This window comes from Pristis pectinata, chromosome 31 (genome assembly GCF_009764475.1).
Source record: "Pristis pectinata isolate sPriPec2 chromosome 31, sPriPec2.1.pri, whole genome shotgun sequence".
Lineage (NCBI taxonomy): Eukaryota > Metazoa > Chordata > Chondrichthyes > Rhinopristiformes > Pristidae > Pristis > Pristis pectinata.
Window position 1 is genome coordinate 4,998,424 of NC_067435.1, and position 23,538 is coordinate 5,021,961.

Here is a 23,538-nt window from a genome sequence, read left to right on the forward strand (position 1 = left end):
GGTAGCTTCAGCTGAAACATATTGCAATGTGTACAGAGAACTCTTGTTCACATGCTCAACCCTTAAAGGGGTATTCACCTACCATCACGAGTCACATGTTACAACCTCAATTCTCGGCCTACCTGCTCTTCTTACGAATTTAACATTAGCAAATGAATTGGCCACTAAAATTAACACAGAAAGTTAATCAACTCTGACTCAGAACCGGAATCATTTAAGTGTTCAACGTCATTCCTACACATTGCCAATTGTTAGAGAGTTTTTATTTTCTCAATTGCTTTTTTGTCTCTATTTCTCTTTACATTTCTCTAAATTCCACCCACCATAGTTCACTCTTACTGTTGTTCTTTTTCCTAGTCCACGAGTCTCATTATTTACGGAGAAAGAACGTTGGTCCCACTATTCTCGATGATAGGAGATACCCGATGGTCTTCAGCACTTTATCAGCCTGCAACTACTACACGGAAGTGTATGGGGTGGGCATGGTGCAGCTGGTAGATTTGCTGCCTCACAGTGCCAGAAACCAGGTTTGAATCAGACCTTGCGTGCATTCTGTGTGGAGTTTTCATGTCATCCCTGCGACTATGTGGGTTTCCTCCGTGTGCTATAGTTTCCCTCCCACGTCCCAAAGACGTGCGGGTTGGTAGGTTAACTGGCCACTGTGACATTGCTCTTAGTGTATGGAAACACCAGAGACGGCAGATGCTGGAACCTGGAGCAACAAACAATCTGCTGGAGGAACTCAGCAGGTCGAGCAGCATCTGTGGTGGGGGGGGGGGGGGGGGGGGGGGCAGTGGTGGGAAGGAATTGTTGATGTTTCGGGTTGAAACCCTGCAACAGGACTTAGTGTATGGGTGAGTGGTAGAATATGGGGTGGGGGGGGAGTTGATGAGAATGTGGGGAGAATAAAAAATATGGCATTAATGTCTATCGATTATCAACACAGGCATACCTCAAGGATGTGTGATGGCGGAGGGGAAGAAGCTGTTCCTGAATCATTGAGTGTGGGTCTTCAGGCTCCTGTACCTCCTCCCCGATGGTAGTAATGAGAAGAGGGCATGTCCCGGGTGGTGAGAGTCCTTGATGATAGATGCCATCTTCTTGAGGCACCACCTCTTGAAGATGTCCTCGATGGTGGGGAGGGTTGTGCCCATGATGGAGCTGGCTGAGTCTCCAACCCTCTGCAGCCTCCTGCGATCCTGTGTATTGGAGCCTCTGTACCAGGCTGTGATGCAACCAGTTAGGATGCTCTCCATGAGCCATGAACACTTACCTCATTATTCCTTTTTTTTGCACTATTTATTTATCTTTGTAATTTATAGATTTTATGTCTTGCACTGTACTGCTGCCACAAAACAACACATTTCACGTTATATGTCAGTGATAATAAACCTGATTCTGATTCTGATGTAGGATTAGTGGCAATGGGTTGTTGATGACCAGCATGGATCATTTGGGCTGAAGGGCCTGTCTCTGTGCTGTATCTCTCCATAATTCTGAAAGCAGTCTGAGCTGCTGGGTTTATAAATGGTTAAAGTAACCTGTAGCAAAATCTGGCCCAATAAAGGACAAAATAAACACTGCATCACTTTTCTTTCACCCACACCAGTATTACTCATGAAGATACTTGAGGAGAGTTGGTAAATTATACGAACAAAGCGCTTTATTAAACAAAGGAACTTTCGTCCTTTATCAGCTACACAGATGAACAAGCAGGATGTGTTCTTCAGCTCCTGGGGGTTCCCTGGGTAACTCGTGAGGAGGATCTTCTGAAATATTCAGCATTCTTACCTCAGGCCTTCAGTGTTTGACAGAAAAAAATTTCTGCTTTCTCCTCGAAGCAGCTGATCCATTTGGTGCAACAAACCATCCGCTGGAGGAACTCAGTGAGTCGAGCAGCATCTGTGAGGATGGGAGGAATTGCCGACGTTTGGGGTCGAAAGCCCCAACCACAGATGCTGCTCGACCCACTGAGTTCCTCCAGCAGATGGTTTGTTGCTCCAGATTCCAGCATCTGCAGTCTCTTGTGTCTCTGTTCCATTTGGCGATGGAATTGAAGACTTTGAAACCTTGTATTGTCCACTGATGTTCAGTAACAGATATTAATAAACATCGTTTGCACGTTTGGAAAACACACATTCAAAAAATTTCTACAACAACTACAGTGACATTAATTAGGCCAATTTATTTGAAATTGGATAGTGTAGAGGAATTGCCCTTCATGCCCTCTTTGTCATTCAATAAGATCATGTTTGATATTTTACCTCAGTGCCAATTTCCTCCACCAACCCCATCCCTTGATTCCCTTAATATCTAAAAATCTACAGATCTCTGTCCTAAATAGGATATAGGAGCAGAATTAGGCCATTGGGCCTATCGAGTGTTTTCTGCCATTCAATCATGGCTGATTTTTTTTTCAACCCCATTTTCCCGCCTTCTCCCCGTAACCCATAACACCTCCAATCAAGAACCCATCAATCTCTGCCTTTAATACACCCAATGACTTGGCCTCCACAGCCCTCCGTGGTGACGAATTCCACAGGTTCACCACCCTCTGGCTGAAGAAATTCCTCCTCATCTTCATTCCGAGGCTGTGCCCTCAGATCCTAGACTCTCCTACTGATGGAAACATCTTCTCCACATCCACTCTATCCAGGCCTTTCAGTATTCAATATACACAACGACAGAGCTCCACGGCCCCTCCAAGTGAATTCAGAAGGTTCACTACCCTCTGGGTTTAGATATTTCTTTCTTCTCAGACCTGAATGGCCAAGCCTTTATTTTGAGACTGTGCCCTGCAGTTCCAGACACACGAGACAGGGAGAAACACCATCCTCACGTCGACTCTGTCAAGTGCCATAAGAGGAAAGTCCCATCTAGAAAATGCATTCCTGATCATTTTTGGAGGGAGGGGATGTGGTTAGAGGCAAGGAAGTAAATCTGAGGAATATTCCTTGGAATGTAGGGAATTGAGGGGTGACCTTATAGAGGTGGATAAAATCATGGAGGGCATAGATAGGGTGAATGCGCACAGGTTTTTCCCCAGGGTTGGGGAATCAAAAACTGGAGGGCATAGGTTTAAGGTGAGAGGGGAAAGAAAGGGACTTGAGGGGCAACTTCTTCACACAGAGGGTGGTCAGTATATGGAATGAGCTGTCAGAAAAAGTGGTTGAGACAGGTACAATAATAACATTCAAAAGACATTTGGATAAGTACATGGATAGGAGGGGTTTAGAGGGTTATGGGTCAAACACGGTCAAATGGGATTAGCTTGGTGGACACCATGGTCTGCATGGACAAGTTGGGCCAAAGGGTCTGTTTCCGTGCTGTATTACTCCAAGACTAATAGGGATGTGCTGAAAATAATCCCTCAGAATTTCTTGGAATGGTTGTAGGGAAATTTGTTGGATTCTAGAGCAACAAACAATCTGCTAGAAGAACTCAGCGGGTCGAGAAGCATCTGTGGGAGGAAAGGAATTGTCGACATTTCGGGTTGAAACCCTGCATCAGGACTGAGAGTGGAGAGGGAGGATGGTTGGTATAAAGAGAAGGGGAGTGGTGAGAAAGGATCTCAAGCCGACTGGTGGACTGACGAAGGGTGTAAGATGATTTGTTGGATTCCAGAAGCCTACACGTTAGCCTATGGGTTTATTTGTGAGCTCTGGTTTTGTCAAATGGATTATCTGGGTTGCAAAGTTCCCTCACACCTCAGAGACCTCAAATGCAACAGTAAAATTGCCTGGACATGCTCTGATTGAGTTGCACTGCACTAAAATAAAACTAGAAGGTGCTGGATACACTCAGCAGGTCAGGCAGCATCTGTGGAAAGAGGAACAGACTTGACATTTCAAAATATTGAGCTCTGCACTGAGTGGAAGTTTGAGTGAATCAGGCAAACCAGAGCAGTAGCAAGCAACCCTCTCTTTTATTTATGAATGGTTGTAAAATTGTAACTATAAGCATGGTAAAAGCTTGCGTAAATAAGTTAAGGGTTAAAGAGTTATGTAGCTGTAAACCATATACATGCTGCTAACTGCGATAAGGATTTTTGGTTTTGTAATTAGCTGAGGAGCTGCTGTAGAACTGAGACAAGGTATAAATATCCTCTTGTTACCGTGATCGTTGGTGCGATCAGTTGGCTGTTTGCTATTTAGAAACTGTGAACAAAGACAAACCAAACCAAACCTGTATGCACAATTGTTTATGAGAACGGAGGTCAGGAGGAAGAATGGGCTGTGAATGATCTGTGTAAAGAAAATAATGATGAAGCGTGACTACATGAAGTGTTGGAGACACCAGAGACTGCAGGTACTGGAATCTGGAGAAAACACAACTTGCTGGAGGAACTCAAGGGGTTAGGCACCAAATGTAGAGGGAAATGGACAGTTGGCATTTCAGGTCGAGACCCTTCATCTGGATATGAGGTGTTGATGAGGGAGGAGTTCAAATGTCACTGGGGGTTTTCAGTGACAGTGGCATTTTTGACCAGCAGAGCACTGAGATCAAATGGATTCTGCTGAGGGCCATTAATGGACATCGGTTGAATCCAAGGACTGGGAGATAAAACTAAGCCATTGGGAGAAAGATTCACTCAGACAAGAGATAAGAAATAAGATAAGAGATAAGATATCTTTATCAGTCACATGTACATCGAAACACACAGTGAAATGCATCTGTTTGCGTAGAGTGTTCTGGGGGCAGCCTGCAAGTGTCACCACGTTTCCGGTGCCAATGTAGCATGCCCCCAACTTCTTAACCCGTATGTCTTTGGAATGTGGGAGGAAACCAGAGAACCCAGAGGAAACCCACGCAGACACAGGGAGAACATACAAACTCTTTACAGACAGTGGCTGGATTTGAACCTGGGTCGCTGGCGCTGTAAAGCATTACGCTAACCGCTACACTACCGTGCCTGCCCTAGACAGGTTGGGAACTGTGTTCAGTTGCGTTTGGTTCCACTGGGAGCCACTCAGATCCTACTTTAGTCCCCTTTCTGGGTGTAAATCACCCTACTGCTGTTTTATTCAGCTTTTTGGACAATTTCACAGTATCTTGTTGGGAACCAAATCAGCCTTGGGGCTGAGCACAATGCCGGCCTACTGCATCAAACTATGTAAACATTTTCAAAATGGGTGGTTGATGGTTGGTATGAACTCGATGGGCCAAAGGGTCTGTTTCCATGCTGTACCTCTCTTTGATTCTAAATATCTTAGAAGCAATTGCACCAAGGTAAGAACATAAGAACAAGAATACAAGGAATAGAAGCTGGTGAAGGCCATTTTGCTCTTTGTTGCTGCTCTGCCATTCAATAAGACCATCTTTTACCTCAGTACCACGCTCGTGCATTAACCCCATGCCCCTTGGTATCCAAAAATCCATCAGTCTTTCTCTTAAATGGATGAAGACAGTTGAGCCTCTCCAGTCCACTTGGGTAGAAAATTCCAAACATTTATCACCTCTGGATGAGGAGGTTTCTCCTCATCCCTGCACTGAAATGGCTAGCCCCTTAATTTGAGACTCTGACTCCTTGTTCTAGGGGCCTCAACCGGGGAAACATGCATCAACTCTGTCAAGCCTTCTAAGAATTCTTTAAGTTTCAATGAGATCATCCACTTCAAAACTATACTCTCCTGAGTATAGATCCATTCTTATTAATTCCTCCTCATTGGACAAACTCCATATACTTTTAATGTTATATTCCACCTGGCATGTCTTCGCCCTTTTATTTGGCCTCTCCATATCCCACTAAAACCTCTGCATCCTCCTCACAACCCACACTGCCACCCAGCCTTACACCGTCAGCAAACTTAGTCCACTCATCCAAGTCATCAGTTTAGATTGTGAAAATCTTGTGACTCAGTGCCAGGTTCTGTGGAACTCCATTAGTCACAGCTTGAAATGACTTGTTTACTCTGACTGTTTTCTGTCCATTAACCATTCCTCAGTCTATGCCAAGATTACTTTCAATCCCATGTGCATTAACTTTGCTGAATACACCTTCAGCAAAGGGCTTCTAAAAGTTTAGGTACATTACATCTACTGCTTCCACTCATCTGTTCTGCTAGTTACAATCTCTTAAATCTCTTCCACTACTTAAATCTTGGTGGACTCTGCAGAATTATATTATTCTTGTATTTCTCCCTGCTACTGATGTCAGGCTAACTGGTCTGTACTTCCCTGTTTCTCTCTCTCTCTCTGTCTCTGTCTCACTCTCTCACTGTCTCTGTCTGTCTGTCTGTCTGTCTCTCGCTCTCTCTCTCTCTCTTGCTCTCTCTGTTTCTCTCTCTCTCTCTCTTTCTCTCTCTCTCCTCTTTTTCCTTTCTGCAGTAGCAGAACCATTCTAGGATCTGTGGACTTTTGGAAAATAACAACCTGTGTATCCACAGTCACTCCTTTCAAAATGTTGGGATGTGGGTCACCAGGTACCGGGATTATTTGCTTTCAGCTCCATTAATTTCTCCAATACTAATATTTTACTAGTGCTAATTTCTTTTGAGCTCCTCATTCAGTCTAGACCTGGACGTCTCCACTGTTTCTGTGTCTTCTTCCATGAACTCACATACAAAGTATTTGTTTAATTTCCTTGACACTCCTTTTCCCCAATATAATGTTCTCCTGTCTAGAAGGGGCTCGCATTAATGTTACCTAACCTTTTTCCTTTTGCTCTAGCTGTTGATATAGTGTAAGGAAAAAGGTTAGATAACATTAATGTGTTTATCTCTGTTTCTTTATGGTTCTTCATAGCCTGCTCTCATTTTCTACTTTCCCTTCCTTGATCTTCACCTTGATCCTCCTTTGCTGAATGCTGAAACTTTCCCAATCCAAAGTGCAGCTGGTAGAGCCACTGCCTCACAGCATGAGAGACCTAGGTTCAATCCTGACCTGCAATGCTGTCCGTGCTCCAGTTTCCTCCCACATCCTGAAGGTTGGCAGGTTAATTGGCTGCAGGAAATTTCCCCTAATGTGTGGGTGAGTGGTAGAATCAGGGGCAAATTGAGGAGAATGGGGGGAGAATAAGCTACAGGGAAAATTAGCGGTTGATTAGATTGCTCTGTGAGCCAGCACAGATTCGATGGGCCTCCTCCTATCTCATAAGGAAATATGGAATGCGTAATATTCAGGCTTGCAGCTTGTTCTGGCAACAGGATAAACCTTTTCCTTTGATCTAATACTATTTTTATCTTCTCTCGTTAGCCTTGAAATGTCGTTTCTCCCATCCCAACTCATGGCTCACGCCTTAGGAATTTGCTTTACAGCCTTGGTTTCAGGTTGAATGAATAATAGAAAATGTTGGGAACACTCAGCATGTCAGGCAGCATCTGTGGGAGAAGTAGTTAACATTTCAGGTTGAAGGACTTTCATCAGAAAAACGTTTTCTGCCCCTTGCTATTTCTTAACTCTACCCAAAGTGATACAAGCTTTTGATTTTCTGAATAAGATCTTTTCTCTCTGCTGCCTTTGCTCTGTTCTACCTCTCCCCCTCTTCCATCTTACCCGTCACTGAGAATCACAGAGTCACAGAGTCATACAGCACGGAAATGGCCCTTCAGTCCAACAGATCCATGCCGACCAAGATTCCCACCTTGTCCCAATTGCCCGCGTTTGGCCCATCTCCCTCTAAACCTTTCCCCTCCATGTACCTGTCCAAGTGTCTTTTAAATGTTGTTAATGTACCTGCCTCAACCACTTCCTCTGGCAGCTCATTCCATATACTGACCACCCTCTGGGTGAAAAAGTTGCCCCTCAGGTTCCCATTAAATCTCTCCCATCTCACCTTAAACCTATGCCCTCTAGTTCTTGATTTCCCAACCCTGGGGAAAAGACTGTGCACATTCACCCTATCTATGCCCCTCATTTACAGACCTCTATAAGATCACTCCTCATTCTCCTACGCTCCAATGAATAAAGTCCTAACCTGCTCAACCTCTCTCCATAACTCAGTCCCTTGAGCCCTGGCAACATCCTCGTAAATCCTCTCTGCACTCTTTCCAGCTTAGTGGCATCTTTCCTACAGCATGGTGTCCAAAACTGAACGCAATATTCTAAGTGCGGTCTCACCTCATTGCAAATGTGGCTCACCGACTTTAAAAAGTTGATCACCTGGAATGTTTAACTCCCAGTTATGGTCACTTTGCAACCTCATCTCAACATGCCTATTTGATTATGCTATTTATTTCTATCTGCACCCATTAATTCTTTACTTTATTACACATGCTGTGTGTATCAAAATAAAGAGGCTTCATTAGGCAGGCACGGTAGTGTAGCGGTTAATGTAACACTATTACAGCGCAAGCGACCCAGGTTCAATTCCCACCGCTGTCTGTAAGGAGTTTGTACGTTCTTCCCATGACTGCGTGGGTTTCCTCCGGGTGCTCCGGTTTCCTCCCACATTCCAAAGACGTACGGGTTAGGAAGTTGTGGGCGTGCTATGTTGGTGCCGGAAGTGTGGCGACACTTGCGGGCTGCCCCCAGAACACTCTACGCAAAAGATGCCTTTCACTGTGTGTTTCGATGTACACGTGACTAATAAAGAAATCTAATGCTCTTGGTTCTTCTTACCATTTTTCTCTGCCCTATCTCTAACTGGACTTTTATTGATTTATGTTTCTTCCACTTTATCCTCTGGTCAACATAATTATTAAGGAAAGGGCATCCAGGGAAGATTCAGCATAACATGTGAAAATTTTTTTATCAAGATTGAAAACAATGTAGCTCAACCTGAAAAAATGTTTAGTTTTTTCTGGTTCTGTGAAGGTGTATTTCCAGCAATCTGCTGAGACTGCCCAGTACTAGTGCCAGTGCCACTGCAGCTGCAACCCATCTTTCTCATGCCAGTCTTTCAACTCTCTGCTCTTATTGCCCCTTTACAGTGCGGTTGAGTATTATGGTTCTCTGCAGCCTTAGAGGTCAGGACTTCAATTTTCTTTTAATAAAACAGAAAATGTTGGAAATTCTCAGGCAGAACCTGTGGAGAGAAACACAGAATTAATGTTCCAGGCTGATAATCCTCCATTAATCTTGATTTGCTTGGAGACACAAGGGACTGCAGATGCTGGAATCTGGAGCAACACACAAAGTGCAGGAGGAACTCAGCAGGTCGGGCAGCATCTATGGAGGGAAATGGTCATTGACATTTCAGGTCAAGACCCTTCATCTGGTTCCGATGAAGGGTCTCGATCTGAAATGTCGACTGTCCATTTCCCTCTGTAGATTCTGCCTGACCTGTGGAGTTCCTCTGGCGCTTTATGTGTTGATCTTGATTTGTTTCCCTGGTTTACCAAAGAGAAGGAACTGAAGATAGAACTGCTCTCAAAGTAAAGAGTAAAAATACAAGTCCCTTGGAATAACCCCTGTGTAAGATTTGATCTTATCTGGGAGTCAAATATATTCTGGGACAGTGATTCAATGTGACATCATTGGGAGGGAGAACAGTTGGTTTGATTTCTCCACACAAAGTTAATAAAGATTGGTATCAAAGTTAGAGTCATCACCACTGCCATTTGGTCTACCTCAGTGCTGGGTAGACAATGTGTCTGCCAGAGATATTTATCAAGATTGAGGCCTCCAAAGGGATCTCTTTGGAACGGGGCCAGAACGAGGCTCTTTAACATGGTCCCAGAAAAAGTTTAGGTCTCAGTGTCTTTGATCTTGTTCGATGGTACCAGGTTGCTGTTTACTTTTCAGTGACCCAGAAGCTAGATCTTACTGTAATTATACCCTGAGGTAGCTGAATAATAAAAGAAAAATATGTTTCTCCCCCCACCCCACCCCACCAGAGCCATAAGATTAGTTCTTGTCACATTGTCAACCATTCCATTCTCACTGGGACTGGAGACTTTTCAATAGATTCTTGCAAATGTCCAGAAGAACATTTCCTTATCTGTTACCATGGAGTTGGCTTTCTCCCACAGTCTGCCCTCTTTAGATTTTTCAGCATTTCCGACAGTTGCTCTGTTAACATTTCAAGCCGTAGAGAAGTACAGCACAGAAACAGGCCCTTCAGCCCACTGAATCTGTGCCGACCATCAAATGACCATTTTTACACCAATCATACTCTAATCCATTTTATCGTCCCCACATTCCTATCGATTCCCCCAATACAGTGGCCAAATAACTCACCATCCTTACAGTTTTGGCATGTGGGAGGAAACCAGAGCACCCAGAAAAAAACCACATGGTCACAGGAAGAACATGCAAACTCCACACAGACAGCACCCGAGCTCAGGATTGAACCCAGACTACTGGAACTGTGAGGCGGCAACTTGATCAGCTGTGTCACTCCTTAGCTTCATCATTAGTCTATTTCCCAACAAACCTCTCAACTATCTTCTTTTCCTGCCTACAAAATTTTACCTTATCTCTAAATTCTTACAACTGTTCAGCAAGTTTCAACGTACCCAAGCTTGAGTGGGACCCATGAAAGGTTTCGGTATCCAGTGCATGATAAATGAAGTGCATTACTAAATCATGTTACTGGGATAGTCAAGTGATTGCCAAATCATGTCAGTATCTGATAAGCAGGTAGTAGCAAATACTTCTGTTTGATTGGAATGCAAAGTCTGCCACCAACATCACAGCAAGAAGATATTGTTGTGGTTATATGATTAACCAGCCGGTGCAGTGGATTGTAAATTAGTGAGATTTGAAGGCCTCCATAGGTGCTGACTGGCCCGCTGAGTTCCTCCACTGCTTTGTGTGTTGATCCAGATTCCAGCATCTGCAGTCACTTGTGCCTCTCAGGATTTATACAGAATCAGAGTCAGGTTTATTATCACTGACTTGGATGTTGTGAAATTTATTATTTTGCAGCAGCAGTGCAGTGCAAAGACATAAAAACTACGATAAATTACAAAAATAAATATGTAGTGCAAAAAAAAGGAATAACGAGGTAGTGTTCATGGACCGTTCAGAAATCTGATGGCGGAGGGGAAGGAGCTGTTCCTGAATCATTGAGTGTGGATCTCCAGGCTCCTGTACCTCCTCCCTGATGGTAGTAATCAGAAGAGGGCATGTCCCGGATGGTGAGCGACAACACATGATTAGCTAGAAAAAAGAGCGTAAATCACTTTCCTGGCATGGGAATCTTCCATTTTACCCCATACCTCTGGAGACACCGTTCCAAAGTTTTCCAACATTTCTTGAGATGTACATTTACTTCAGTTCAGTAACACAAAATTCATTCTGTTGCATTTTCCACAGCGTTATTCCTGTTCATTGCATTTTGTTACTTGAATTTAAAAAAATATAAATTTTGGACCTTTATCAGGATGCTCTACAGAAATAGAATGGGTAGCTGATAGGATTTCCTGCTTTCCTTGAGGCAGCTGCAGAAACGTTTTATCACCCACCTCCCATCACATTATCAGATAGTCCACAGTCTCTCTTTCAACTACGGGAAAATATCACAAAGTTGAAGCCGTTCACAACTTCCTCTGCTAGACGTGATGTCCGGTGTGCCACTGGATGGACTTAGCACGTAATTATCAATGGAGACTGACTAAAATAGAGAGTTACCATCAGTTACAGAGAGAACCCCTATGATTGCGCTCTCCCTAGACCACCAACATTCCCACCAACAATAACGTAAAGGGTAGATTAAAATCTCAAACACTGATCAAATAAAAAAAAGCCATGGACTGTTTTTGTATGTCTTGTATATATTTTAAAATAAATTAAGTTTATTTTTGAAATAAAAAAATACTCTCTGATCAGGGTTGTCACCATAGAGGCCTATGCATTTCCTGTCTTTTCTTAATTTCAATTTTGCACTGTTTCATTGTGTTCAATCCTGCTCTTATGACCATTATGTTGGTAAAGTTGAAGGTTTTGAAAGTTGCTCGATTGATCAGGAGGTGTTTCCTTACTGTTCTGTCACTGAATTGATGTGATATTCTACTTAACAGGGTGGGCTGTTTGAAATCTGTCATTTTCCATTCCATATGGATTGACCGATCATAAGACCACAAGATATAGGAGCAGGGTTGGGCATTCAGCCAATCAAGTCTTCTCTGCCATTCAATCATGGCTGATTTAATTTCAACCTCATTCTCCTGCCTTCTCCCTGTAACCCTTAACCCCCTTACCAATCAAGAACCCATCAATCTCTGTCTCAAATATACACAATGAGTTGGTGTCCACAACCCTCTGCGGCAACAAATTCCACAGATTCACTGCCCTCTGGCTCAAGAAATTCCTTCTCATCTCAGTTCTAAAGGGACGTCCATTTATTCTGAGGCTGTTCCCTCAGATCCTCGACTCTCCTGCTGATGGAAACATCCTCTCCATGTCCACTCTATCCAGGCCTTTCAGTATCCGGTAGGATTCAATGAGATTCCCTCTCATCCTTCTGAACTCCAGCGAGTACAAGCCCAGAGACATCAAACACTCCTCACTTTTCAATCCCGGGATCATTCTTGTGAACCTTCTCTGGACCCTCTCCAGGGCCAGCACGCCTTTTGTTAGAAATGGGACCCAAAATTGCTCACAATATTCCAAATACCTTATAAAAACTCAACAGTACATCTTTGAAGACTTATCCCAGACCTCTCTGATCCTTCCAATGCCACCTAACTCACCGGACAGTTTTAAGGAAGCCTTTCCTTCCTCTCATCAATTTCAATTGACCAAAGATACCCAAAAGAAGGAACTCATTCACCAAGCCTCAGAAGCCAAGAAGCATAGGATTCTGTAGATCAGGATCCCAAGTGGACATGGGTGTTCACTTAAAGCAAGAGTGGCTACTCCAGTGAAAGTGGTATCCCAGATCAAACAACAGACCACACCCACAATACAATTTCACTAGCGATATCTTTAAGGTGAGCTCCCTTTCTGTAAAAGGTCATGCAGCGGCACATAAACACAAAAAAGGCACTTGGACAGGTACGTGGATGGGAAGGGTTTGGAGGGATATGGGCCAAATGCGGGCAAATGGGACTGGCTTAGATGGGCATCTTGGTTGGCATGGACCGGTTGGGCCGAAGGGCCTGTTTCCATGCTGTATGACTCTATGACAAACCCAAACTCCATTTACAAATCTTTCTGAAGCCACATGCAAGAAGGTGAGAGAAGATGGCTTGTAGAGTGACTAAGGCAGTGATGGTTGTATATGGGGTACTGGTGGCTCGAAATGCAGAAAGGTAAAGTCACAAAGTAGTTGGAAACAATTCCCCAGAGTCTGACAGTAATATAGCTCTAAAATAGCTTTAGATGGGACACCGTGGAGTCCTGGCCAATTAGGATGTTTGTAGGACATTAGGCATGTGCTGCTCTCATTACTATGTTCATGTGTACGCCTTTAACAAGAAAGGCACATCCTAGAAACGTTCAGGTTTTGAAGAGGAAATGTTCCCACGTTCTATTCAAGGAAGTTCAAACAGACATGGTATTTAAATCAACTGCTTCGGAGGAAGTGACATTGGAGACGATATTTTACAGCCCATGATTGTTTCAGGGTGATTAGAGGATATTCACAACGGCTGAAATCTTCATTTCAAGGCTTTCTACCTTGTACGGCTCTCTCTGCAGGTATTAACAGATTCAGAGTTATTTATCTAGCATCTTGAATTTGGGAAACAAAATGCCAGCAAAATATCAGTGTTCAAAACAAGCCAGTACTTAGTGTGATTGCCTCGTTAAAGTGCCCTGGCTGGTTTCGTGGGCCTCACTCACGACATCATTTACACAGTGGTTGCAATTAGGCCATTTGAGTGCAGGGCTGAAAGAGGGCTGTGTCTTTAAGCAGCAACATCTCTCCTTGACCCAAGCAGCCACAGTCTGCCAACAACAACAAAAAAGAAACACAGCTGGTTCCATTTTCAGCTCCTGCCTCCAAAGAGACGCACAAACACCAGCTGCAGCGAGGAAAGAGGCACACTGAAAAGTAAAAGTGGAAATTTTCCAAATATGGAAATATTTTGCATTGTTCCATCTGGGGTCAATATAGTGGCACAGAGACTTGCTGTGATAACTAACATGACTCAAGCTACAATATGAGATCCATCAAAGGGGTGAATCCTGTTACTTCTGTTACCCTGACAGTTATTAGAGCAGGTGGCAATTGGCCAGTGTTGAGTAGGTCTGATCCCAGAGTGTATATAAGTTGCACGTAATGCAAGGTCAATAATCCAGTTTGTATTATTGTTCAGTCACACATTTTGTATGATAACTAACCTGTGAAGTGCCTTGGAACGTTTTACTAAGTTAAAGGCTCTATCTAAGTAGGAGCTGCTGTTGCTTGCAGCTGATTGATGATTACCAGGTGGGTTTGGGAGATCAATAGCTTATGCTAACCCAACAACAAAGAGACCATTTCTGTTCTGCTTTCCAAATTACATTGCCTATGGCTCTTTACAGAACACAATGGTTGCACCTGTGACTTCTTTAAATCCAATGTCATTATTCTCAGATCTCAGCTAGTAAAATTGAAATTAGCGTCTTTCTCTCCGCCCACCTTGCCTCATTGGCCATCTGCTAACCGCCAATCAGCTGCAATTTTTGACCTTTTTTTAAAGCAACCTGCCCCTGGAAGGTGGGAGAAAGTGACATGCAAGGATTTAAATGCTTGGAGTGTCACAAAGTGGGCTGATACAAAGATGGCAACATAAAATTCAACAGGGTCTGATGCCATTGGATTGTAAGTCATAGCGGTGATATCAGTTTTTCTGAGAGTTAAATAAATCCTTCCCTCAGGCCAAGATAGCTCATTTGGCTGACTGTGGGAGAGACCCTCCTTATCAGACCCTTCCTGTCCTCCCCACCAAAACCTTCCTGCACAGCCAGAGTCTCATCCCTATCATGTCAAGATGGCTCCAGTGCGGACAAGATGATCGTCCGACTCTTCGTGCACTGTGCATTTGCCAAGAAGGTCTGGAGGAGCTTCCAGAGGTCCCTGTTGAGGTCTGTCCGAGCAGCTGTATAACGGAGGGCTCTCTGACCCTGGGACACACACTGAGACAAACATCAACTGCTGCTGGAAGACACACTTTTGTCTGCCTGAAACTTGTTGGTCTCTCAGTGCAAGGATGCTGCCGACCGGCACATTCTAGGCTGCAAGAATACGTGCTGAGAGATAAACTGAAATTTGGTGCAGCCAATGCAAAGTCTCTATGGGGGGGCTACAATCTGGTGTCCTGCCTCTTCTGGGCACAGAGGGCTGGACCCTGTGTGACAGTCTCTCATCTGCCTCACGGGTACATTGTTTAAGGAGGAAACACGAGTGCTGTTGACACATTGTAAGAGAATTCATTGAATAGATTGTACAATGAATTTGCATAGAGTGATATACACAGCTCAGTCCGTCACAGGCTCGTCACTTCCTTCCACACAGTCCACCTTCACCGTACATTGCATCAGAAAGGCTGATGGTATCGTCAAGGATACTGTTGGGGCCATAATTTTAAGGTGATTGGAGGAAGACATAAGGGGGATGTCAGAGGTAAGTTCTTTACACAGAGCGTGGTGGGTGTGTGGAACGCACTGCCAGCAGAGGTTGTGGGGGCAGATACATTAGGGACGTTTAAGAGACTCTTGGAGAGACACATGAATGATAGAGAAATGGCGGGCTATGTGGGAGGGAAGGGTTAGATAGATCTTAGAGCAGGATAAAATGTCAGCACAACATTGTGGGCAGAAGGGCCTGTAATGTGCTGTAATGTTCTATGTTCTTTGTCCTAAGGATACCTGCCACCCTGGCCATTCCTTTTTCTCTCTTCTGCCTTCTGGGAGAAGATACAGGAGCTTGAAAGCCCAGATGTCCATATATAACAACAGCTTCTTCTCCTCTGCTGTCAGACTTCTGAACCAATCACCTCCTTCACCTCCCCTTCCCGGTGGTGATGCCATAATTCTACCTCTTCTGCTATTGTCACTTCAGCATTTCTTTTTGCACAACTTCGGATTGCACTGCAATCTTTGCACCGTTCCGCTGTTTTGCACATGTCGCTGTATTTATTGTTGAATTTATCATTACCATGTACACTGTTTACTCTGTGAGCTTCACACGAGCAAGGAATTTTATTACACCCTGGAGTATATGATAATAATCTGAATCTGAATGTAGAGGAAGATGGTACTAATTGTAGTTACTGTGTATATGTTACAAATAAAATATATTTTTGAAATAAAAAAAATAACTGCCCAGAAACTGCATCACGACTAAACCAGAGCAATGGTGATTCACAGTGGTGCAAGGGGGATTTGATATTTAATCACAATTGTAAGAAAGTCTATATATATACTGACAAGGCAATACATCCTTTCCCCTGCTCGTGGGAGACCTGCAGTGATTGGTGGTTTAGTGCTGTGCAACTGCACTAACTGCTCTCTAGGCTCCAGTCCTTTAAGGATGCCACTAAACCACAGCACGTGAATTTATCCGTGTTGACTGCTGAAGTCATTGACAGGAGTGATTTGGCCCTCGCCTGGGAACAGTGCAGGAAGAAATTTCATGACCTCACCAGCTCTGTCAAGATTGGTGTCCCGAGCCTTGGGACAGGAGCTTAGACTCGAAGCACCTGAAGCAGACACAACTGTGGCTCTCAATCACCTCACAGCTCTACCCATGTACACACACACACCCACACACCAGAGCCTACCCTACCGTGGCAATCATTTCTCCAGCTGCCATGTTACAATCAGAATACCCCAAACCCTTCTGAATTTCAAAGCACACATCATGGTCTCAGGCACACCAATGCAATAATCACTTCATCATAGAACTTGGTTTTCCGCTTCCTTCCCCCACTTTCTTCCTGTGGGATACTGAGTCCATGTCTGGTCACCAGGCTATAGGAAGGATGTGATATGTGCAGAAAAGATTTCTTATTACTGTTCCAGCAACAGGGGACTTCCAGGGTTGAACTGGAGATGCTGGGGTTCTTCTTCTTGGAGCAATGAAAATTGATAGAGGTGACAAGTTCACAGCTGGTTTAGAGAGGAAACTGTTCCCACTAGTGATGGTTCAAAAACCAGGGGAACAGGGATTTTAAAACTCTGGGCAAAAGATACAAGGGGGATGCAAGGGAACATTTGTACTCAGACAATAGTCACGATCGGGACTAATGGCTGTGGGGGGAAACAGAGTCAGTCAGGGCCTTTGGCACTTGAGAGAGAATAATTTGCAGGGCTGAGAGGGAAGAGTGGGGAATGAGACAGACTGTATTGCTCGATGAGAAGATTCAATGGTCCCCTTGTATATCGGGTCAATTTTGTGATAAGGTTGCCCACAGCAGCACATGTCCCAACTGAGTGAAGAGACCCACCTTCAATCCCAAGTACTTTCCAGGCTGCGGGGAAGGGGTCCTCCTCCTTGTGGGCACATCAGCCCATACATCTGACATCCACAGGTCAGCTGGGCTCTCCACACAACCAAGAGTAATACAGAGTAATACAGCACAGAAGCAGGCCCCTCAGCCAAACACATCCATGCTGATCAACGTGCTTACCTAAGCTAGTCCCATTTGCCCGCATTAGGCCCATGTCCCTCTAAACCTTTCCTAACCATGTACTTATCCAAATGTATTTTAAATGTTGTTATTGTACCTGCCTCAACTACTTTCTCTGGCAGCTTGTTCCATATACGCACCACCCTCTGAGTGAAGAAGTTGCCCCTCAGGATCCCTTTTAAATCTTTCCCCTCTCACTTTAAACCTATGCCCTCTTGTTTTTGGTTCCTTTTCCCTGGGAAAAAGACTGCAATTCTGTCTGTTTATTCTCTTCCAATTAAGGCAGAGACCAATTGTATCATTTCAACTGCCATTTGCTAGTATGGCTCTTCGAAGGGTTAACCCTTGTGTTTTCCTTGCATCGTGAAACATGGAGCCTGAACTCAGGACAGTCACTGCCAATATCCAGTAGTTATCTACACTCACAAAACATGGTCACTGGAAAGCCCCACTGATAGGAAAGAATTTCTGGAAATGAATGTCAACATTCAGCTCCCACAGTTTATAATTGGTCTGTTGGAGAAAATACAAGGAAATGTCATGTCCTATCTTAAATTATGTTCAGGCTACTGCCGTCATGATCTCTGCTGCTGTAATCAAATCCTGACTATTTGCAATGGGAAAAAGCTGGGGCCGTAGAGAAAGGTTCACACAAGCAGGAGAATGAGGGGAGATCTTATAAAGGTATACAAAATTATGAGGGGTATAAATAGGGTGAATGCATGCAGGCTTTCCCCCCTCAGGTTGGGTGAAACTAGAACTAGAGGTCATAGGTTTAGGGCAAAAGGTGAAATATTTAAGGGGATTCTGAAAGGAAACTTCTTCACTCAGAGGGTGGTGCGAGTGTGGAACAAGCTGCCAGAGGAAGTGGTAGATGCGGGTTCAATTGTAATACCTAAGAGAAGTTTGGATAGGTACATGGATGGGAAGGGTTTGCAGGGATGTGGTCCAGGTGCAGATGGGACTAGGCAGAAGATCAGGTTGGCATGGACTAGATGGGCTGAAGGGCCTTTTTCTGTGCTGTAGACTCTATGACAATGACTATGACTCTATGACAATGAATGAAACTGGAAAAAAAAGGGAAAAGAATCTTGGTTGTCCCACTATAGGAAGGATGTGGAGGCTTTGGAGATGGTGCAGAAGAGGTTTACCAGGATGCTGCCTGGATTAGAGGGCATGAGCTATAAGGAGAGGTCAAACAAACTTGGGTTGTTTTCTCTGGAGTGGCAGAGGCTGAGGGGAGACCTGATAGAAGTTTATAAGATTATGAGGGGCAGAGATAGAGTAGACAGCCGGTGTCTTTTTCCCAGGGTCAAAATGTCTAATGCTAAGGGCCCGCATTTAAGGTGAGAGGGGGAAGGTTCAAAGGAGATGTGCGGGGCAAGTTTTTTACACAGAGAGGGGTGGGTACCTGGAATGCGCTGCCAGGGGTGGTGGTGGAGGCAGAGGCAGATATGATAGAGGCATTTTAGATAGGCACACGAATTTACAGAGAATGGAGGGATATGGACATTGTGTTGGCAGAAGGGACTAGTTTAGTGGGCTTTTAATTATTCGTTTAATTAGTTTGGTGCAACATCGTGGGCCAAAGGGCCTGTTCCTGTGCTGTGCTGTTCTATGTTGTACGTTCTAAGGAAATCAAAATCTCGCAGATGGTGGAATTATGAAATAAAAACAGAAAATGCTGGAGACACGCAGCAGGTCAGGCAGCATCTGTGGAGAGATAAAGAGAGTTAATGTTTTCGGTTGTTTCTGCTTGACCTGATGAGTGTTTTCAGCATTTTCTGTTTGTACTAAAAATAATAAATATGCCCATTATCAAAAATATTTACAATAAAGTCATCAGACATTTCTAATCAAATTATCGTCATTAAACTGCTCACTTATTGGATGAGTCTTTGCACAGAATTTTCTATGTTTATTTCTATGGTCTTCTAGAATGTTCCTGAGACACTTTCTGGTAAGACTTATGGGAGAACTCAGAACCCACAGAGCAGGGCTGGAAGCAAGTGACCCTGACCCCAAGAGATTACCTGACATGGCGAAGACGCGACTTTTTGGTATTGGTATTGGTATAGGTTTATTATTGTCTCTTGTACCGAGGTACAGTGAAAAATTTGTCTTGCATACCGATCGTACGGATCAATTCATTACACAGTGCATTGAGGTAGTACAGGGTAAAAACAATAACAGAATACAAAGTAAAGTGTCACAGCTACAGGGAAGTGCAGTGCAGGTAGACAATAAGTTGCAAGGTCAAACAAGGTAGATTGTGAGGTCAAGGGTCCATCTCATCGTATAAGGGAACCGTTCAATAGTCTTATCACCGTGGGATAGAAGCTGTCCTTGAGCCTGGTGGTACGTGCCCTCATGGTCCTGTATCCTCTACCTGATGGGAGAGGAGAGAAGAGAGAATGACCCAAGTGGGTGATGTCTTTGATTATGCTGGCTGCTTCACCAAGGCAGCTAGAGGTATAGACAGAGTCCACACAGGGGAGGCTGGTTTTCGTGATGCGCTGGGCTGTGTCCACAACTCTCTGCAGCTTCTTCAATCCTGGGCAGAGCAGTTGCCATACCAAGCTGTGATGAATCCAGTTAGGATGCTTTCTATGGTGCATCGATAAAAGTTGGTGAGTGTCAAAGGGGACATGCCAAATTTCTTTAGCTTCCTGAGGAAGTAGAGGAGCTGGTGAGCTTTCTTGGCTGTGGCTTCTACGTGGTTGGACCAGGACAGGCTATTGGTGATAGGCTTTCGGGACTGAACTTCATTGTTTAATGAACTGAGTTGGCTCATTTGGTGTGCTTGGAATTTCCCTTCATATGGTTCCCAGAAGGAAAACATTCTAATCTGCTGAGAACAATTATTGATTGTCAGCTAACGAAGCAAATGTTGACAGTGGGAGGCATCTGCACTCTTTGCTCAGGTTGAGCAATCAAGTGAAATAGATGCAGTAAAGAGGTGGGAGCCAGGGTGAATGCATCCAATGGGGTGGGTTCCAAATTGCTTAACTTGTGTCTTATTACTACTGTAAGCAGCTTATAGTTATAATTGGAAGAGAAAATTCTCAATTTATCCCAGTTTAATAAAACCAAGGCCATCTTGGCTCATCGAGTGCATTTATGAATGTTTCCTTGATGTTAGATTCTTTTATTTATCTTTTAAAAACTACAAGGCAGAGCATCAGAGGAGAGAATCCACCAGTGTCAAGATTCGAATCCCAACACTTGCTATGGAGTATGGCAAAAAGCAAGGAAGAAAGACGCTCTGTAAGATACAGGGAAAGAAATGAAAAATTAATGTAAAATAAAGTAACAGGGAAGTTTACAACATAAGAAATATAAAAGTGATTTTCAACAGTCCAGTTTGGATACTGAGTAACAAAAGCCATATCCAAACTCACTGCCTGGGAACCTGATGTACTTTCTAGTCAACGTGTTATGTGCAGTGAGGCAGTGAGAGTTACTGTAGGATGCTGTTACCTCCTGAGAACAGATAGGTTCCAGCCCAAGCATTAACCATTCACTGGCTGGACGAGTGTCAGAGACTTAAAGTTGAATATTCCAATTAAAATTCGAGTTGATAAGGCCATGGAAAAATCACCAGAGCAAGGAAAGTAATGTTAGAGAAACAGAAATGAAAAGCCAGAGAAATTAGTCATAAATTCATAGAGACAGGCCATTTGACTACATGAATGCACACCTGCTGAGAATTCACTAATCCAACAGTAATGGAGACACAGGAGGCTGCAGATGCTGGAATCTGGAGCAACAAACTATCTGCTGGAAGAACTCTGCGGGTTGAGCAGCATCTGTGGGAGGAAAGGAATTGTTGATGTTTGCAGTTGAAACTCTGCATAAGTCCTGATGCAGGTTTTGACCCGAAATGTCAATAATTCCTTCCCCTCACCCGACAAATTCTGCTCGACCCGCTGAGTTCCCCTAGCAAATTGCTTGTTGTAATGGTTATTGGAATTGGTTTATTATTGTCACTTGTACTGAGGTACAGTGAAAAACTTGTCTTGCATACTGTTCATACAGATCAATTCATTACACAGTGCACTGAGGTAGTACAAGGGACAACAATAACAAAATACAGAGTAAAGTGTCACAGCTACAGAGAAAGTTCAGTGCAGGTGGCCAATAAGATTCAAGGTCACAGCGAGGTAGACAGGTCAAGAGTCCATCTTATCGTACTAGGGAACTGTTCAATAGTCTTATAACAGCGGGATAGAAGCTGTCCTTGAGCCTGGTGGTACGTGCTTTCAGGCTTTTGTATCTTCCGTTTGATGGGAGGGGGGAGAAGAGAGAATGGCTAGGGTGGGGGGGGTCTTATGATGGCTGCTTTACTGAGGCAGCGAGAAGTGTAGACAGAGTCCATGGAGGGGAGGTTGGTTATGTTACTGTACCAACAGCCAGGTTTCTGAGCCAGTGATCGAGGGACATGAGTTTGAACCCTGCCGGTGGGAATTTAAATCCAAGAATTAAATAAATCAGGAATTTAGCCCAGAAACAATAATCACGTCTGTTCACTGGTGTTCTACAGGGAAGGAAGTCTACCTTCTACCCAGTTGGGACACATGTGACTTGAGAGCCATCAATGTGGTCAACTTATAACTGCCCCTCAAATACTGAGAGATGGGAAGTGGGCTCCCTTGAACAGGAGTGCAAAGAAGATTTCGGAGAATGATGCCAGGACTCGAGGGCCTGAGTTGTAGGGAGAGGTTGGGCAGGCTAGGACTTCATTCCTTGGAGCATAGGAGACTGATGGGTGACTTTATAGAGGTGTAGAAAATCATGAGTGGCACAGATAGGGTGAATGCTTGCTGCCTTTTCCCCAGGGAAAGGGAACCAAAAACTAGAGGGCATAGGTTTAAGGTGAGAGGGGAGAAATTTAAAAGGGACCTGAGGGGCAACTTCTTCATGCAGAGGGTGGTCAGTATATGGAACGAGCTGCCAGAGGAAGTGGTGGAGGCAGGTACAATAACAACATTTAAAAGATACTTAGACAGGTACATGAATAGGAAAGGTTTAGAAGGATTTGGGTCAAATGTGGGCAAATGGGACTAGCTTAGGTGGGCATGGACAAGTTGGGCCAAAGGGCCTGTTTGCGTGCTGTATGTCTCTATGACTCTTAAGAGCGGTTTAGCCAATGGAGCAACGCTGTTGGTGCAAAGGATGAGAACCAAACTTGCCCACCTTTGGTGGGTGATTAATGAAATCTATGGCATCTCTGGAGTCTTTGCCCCTTACCTCCAGGTCACCCAAACCTATGGGTGTGTGGGCCGGTTGGCTACGGACTGAGAGTTCCCTGCAAAGTGTTCCTGGTGGGAATATGTTGGTGAAGGTAGGGAATTGTGTTGGAGATCACTGAAGTAGGTTACCAGAGAGAGTTGGTGGAAGCAACGGTTCCCGAGCAAACAGAAGAAGCCATTGGAGCTTGGTGAAGGTGATGGGGAAGTTGGCCTCGAAATGCCTAATACCAGAGGGCATGCATTTAAGGTGAGAGGGAGAAGTTCAAAGGAGATGTGCGGGGCAAGTTCTTTACGCAGAGAGTGGTGGGTGCCTGGAATGTTCTGCCAGGGCTGGGGGTGGAGGCAGATACGATAGAGGCGTTTAAGAGGCTCTTAGATAGGCACAGAGAATGAAGGGATACGGATCATGTGCAGAGAGGAGGGATTAGTGCAATCAGGTGTCATTGGCTTCATTAGTTTGGCGTGACATCGTGGGCCGAAGGGCCTGTTCCTGTTCTATGTTCTGTGTTCTCATTGTAGGGATGAGTATATAAGGATGGTGCAGGAGACGGAGTGGATGCTCATCAGTATTGGTACTTGGAGGGAGGATGAACAAAAGTGGGTTTAGTTAAAAGTTAACCGAGGGAAGGAGACTGGACGATAAGTCAAGGAATTGGACGTGGTTCCTTAATTATTAGGGGGATGTATCAGGAAATTATTTACGTTACCTTGACACAGTAGAAATAGATTATAGTAATGGTTTAACACTTCTAATGGCAACACTCTTAGCATACGTCTAACTTACTCCTTCCTCTTCGGGATACAGCCTTGATCAGTACAATATGCTGGAGACGGGATCTTTAAAC